Genomic DNA, 3,679 nt, shown 5'->3' with positions numbered 1-3,679 from the left:
AGTAGACAGAGTCAGGAGTGCACCTGGATTCGAACAAACACAGAGAAGACCAAACGTTATCTGTAGCATACCCTTCATTTGGTACTTGCTGTATATTATATATCATTGTGATAGATAGAGGCGGGCCTCAACCCTGCCTACCATGACCAACTTGGGCTGAAAGGGATACAACATCCCACCAGGAAGATCAAGATAGTCGATACAAATTCTTGATATAGATTTTTGGAATTAAAGTCAGGTCTTCTGCATGCAACGGTGAAACGTCTAACCACTACACCACAGAGGCCGGTGTCAATGCTGCAGTTAGAAATGCTGGTTTGGGGTCAAATTACACATTATGAGATAATTACACTAATTCCTGGACATGTCCTGAACAATATCTAGAAAGGAACACAAGCATCCCTGCACCATAAAGTGGTATTGGGGGGGGTTTTAGAGCGTAGGGCCGAGTCTGTTTAAGAAATTTTACCTTTCTTTGCTATTTTCTGAAAACGCTATTTTTTTCACGGTCGGTACTCTTTTTCTGCTCTATTTCTGACCCGATTTCAATGGAACTTTCACAGAATGTTAAAACCATAGAAATCTAGCTTTTTAAAGAGGAATTATTGATAAATACATTGGTTCTTAATTTATGAGCTTGAAAAGCTAGGTTTTTCCTGTTTTTTCCACTATTTCGCTATAGCCTGAATTGAAAGTGTCATAAAATAAAAACTAAAGCAGATATTTAAAAAATCTCTTACAGAAAGTGTGATCTTTGTCTTATCAGTAGGCATGCTAAGAATGAACCTAATCTGTAGGTAACTAAGGTGAGAAAATGATACCACTGTATGTCTCTAAAATCCAATATGGCGTCCGTTTCCATGGCAACCGAAACAGTAATTTTTTGTGACAATTGGTAACAAATCTCTATTGCCATATAATAGTCCACACCAAATATAATCCTTAAGAGTGGTATTGGCCGAGATAGGGTTATTCTGTAGCACCCTAAATGGTTTACAGAACTTTCAGAAAATTCATGGCGAATACGAATGCTCTGGAAACTCTTCCCTTCCCCTTATTAGATTTGAATACGACAATGGACGTCAACTTGATCTTTACGATCTTGCTGAATTAAATGAGGCAAATATGTCTATGTGAATAATACGAAGATAGATAGATAGATAGATAGATAGATAGATAGATAGATAGATAGATAGATAGATGCAGCTTAAATGGAAAGAGAGAGGGAGTAGACAGACATATAAACAAAATTGACAGACAGACAGACTAACAAAGAGTGAGAGATAGGTATAATAAATACAGACAAACAGAAGGACAGAGAAAGAGACAGACAGACCTACTGAGAAGGAAAGAGAAGAGGAGGGGGCAGATAGACAGACAGATACAGAGAGAGGGAGAGAGAGGGGGAGGGAGAGAGAGAGAGAGAGAGAGAGAGAGAGAGAGAGAGAGAGAGAGAGAGAGATGGGATATAATACAAAAAGACACCCCCTAAAAAAAATTTAAAAATACGGCAAGACATTATGAAAGAATCACATCTCATTGGAAAATGCACCATCACGTTCAGATGTATCGTAGCCACACGTATTCGTAACAGTTGTTCGTTCTTCTATGTCTGACGATGACAAGTGCATCAACAGAGGAGAATGATTCTTAAGCGAAAAAGAAGAAAAATATATTAAGATGATTTGGAGCAACTGTCATGACCTTCTTCGTGAAACCATAATAACAAGCACCACCTGTATCCACGAAATGCTGCATTTCAGTCGGATATGAAACAATTTTCGGTGTGTTGTTTCTTTTAGCGGGGGGGGGGTTGGGGGGGGATCTACTTCAATTATATCCTTTTATTCGATCTGTCGCCTTTCATAGCTTTTTGTAGGACCAAATGCACTCGCAACTATATATATGTATTATGATTTTCTAGACTGTGCACTCTGTCGCAATTCCTATTCAATATGGAGCGCGCTACTTGACTCAGTTTGAAGCCAAAAGAAAGGCAAAGAGGAAAGCCGCCGATCGGCACTCGACTACAGCTGGTTAGGTGTTTTGCCCTTCATTAATTGTACGCTTTAGAGAGAGAGCAAAGAGCGGTGGCCATGACAGTGCACGATCTAGGAAATCATAATTCAAGTATATAACTCTGAGAAACAGAAAGGTGTGTCGTCTGGTCTTGCTAGTGTGTGTTACGCTCGGCCAAGTCTGGCAAAACAGCACCTGCGTCACCACCAATACGTTTCTTTTTTTTGTATTGGCCTCAAACGGTGCGTGACGACTATAGCGGATCAAGACACGACTTCAGAATCGAGCCTCCGCATTGGCCCCTTCTCTTTCTTAGAGGAGTTAAATATAACGGTCGGTCGGAGAGAGCTAACAAGTTATGTAGATATTAATGAAGGATTTAGCCCACACTATAGGCTCCATTCCGCTCTGTGTGGTCTGGGTACCGCTAAAAGGTACTTGCGATCTCTGGTCAGCTAGTGAAGCAAAAAAATAAAATAAAGACAAAGAAATTGGTTGGTTCTTTGAGTTCGTTGGATTGTTTTGTTCCTTTTCTTTTCATGTAAAAGATCGTGAAACTTAAATTTCGTGGACATAAAGTTCTTATTGGCACTGTGCATGGATTTACGAGAAGAGTCAGTAATATTACAGCGTTTGCCATTGTGACGCAAAAAGAGTTGGTTGGTTCTTTGAGTTCGATGGATTGTTCTGTTCCTTTTCTTTTCAGGAAAAAGATAAACGGTGAGTCTTGGAGTGTGGATTAAAAGTTCTGATTGGTATAGTGCGGGAATTTACCAGTAGAGTCAGTCATTTCAATTTCTTTACGATCTCGTGCAGAGACCGAAAAGTGAGCTCGTTTATTTTTAAGGACATTCCAGTGAGATCCGTGTTGCTTTTTCATACCGAATAGTTTACCAGAAAGTTTACTTTAGAGAAACAATACAAAACAAAGCAAAACAAAACAAAATACAAAAATAGTAAGTCTGAATGAAGTTTCAGCTGATGACAGTATGTTAAGATGTGAATCTTGATACATACCATTTTTAAAATGACTAAACGTTTGGATTTGATTCATGGCACAGACCAGTTTTCCTGATAGTGTGTTGATACATTAAAATACATCTGGAACAAACGAAAGCTCTGAAGCGAGTCGGCCGACAGTACTATACAAATTTATAAGCAAAAGAATGTTTAGGCTGGCTTGAAATAAAGAAATATTTATATTATTACGATTATGGCCAGTAGCACACAGCACACGTTCTATCAAGCGGAAAGCCATTATGCGCTGACGATGTGGCCTCATTCAAAGGTGTTTAAAAAAAATTTTTTTACACAGTATAAACCCCGAAACTTTGAGGCTTGGTACATTGGACGGGGAGCGGCTCTGGAAAAAATGTCAAATGGAAAGGCCGTTTCAGTTTGAGCTATGATTACTTCTCACACAGTTTGGAATTTGCAGATAGTTGGGTTTTTTTATTTTCTCCGGCACCTCTGCAAATGAAGACAACACAAGTGGTTAAATTACAGTGACTAACGTGTCGTCGTAAGGGGTGAGTAGCCTACTGCTGCGCTCCCTTTCGGTCTCACCTAAACATTATAATAATTTTGAGCAGATTTATGCTGCAGAGGATGAGAACGTATGTGTAGTTGTGTGTTTGTGCTTGGGGGTCGGGGGGGGGGG

The 3,679-nt window shown here is 39.5% G+C and overlaps 1 protein-coding gene across 2 annotated transcripts in view; it reads left to right on the top strand.

Annotated features, from left to right (window-relative positions):
• Positions 1 to 2,373: 2,373 nt before the first annotated feature.
• LOC101854502 (potassium voltage-gated channel subfamily A member 7) overlaps positions 2,374 to 3,679 on the top strand; it is a 22,466-nt gene continuing 21,160 nt past the window's right edge. For both annotated transcript variants that reach the window (XM_005099270.3, XM_013083054.1), the window contains exon 1: positions 2,374 to 2,739. The gene's annotated coding sequence lies outside the window, so the exon portion shown is untranslated. The remainder of the gene's footprint in view (positions 2,740 to 3,679) is intronic.

This window comes from Aplysia californica, unplaced genomic scaffold, assembly GCF_000002075.1.
Source record: "Aplysia californica isolate F4 #8 unplaced genomic scaffold, AplCal3.0 scaffold00208, whole genome shotgun sequence".
Lineage (NCBI taxonomy): Eukaryota > Metazoa > Mollusca > Gastropoda > Aplysiida > Aplysiidae > Aplysia > Aplysia californica.
Note: the sequence above shows the minus strand (reverse complement) of the source record. Positions and strands in the feature narration are given on the sequence as shown.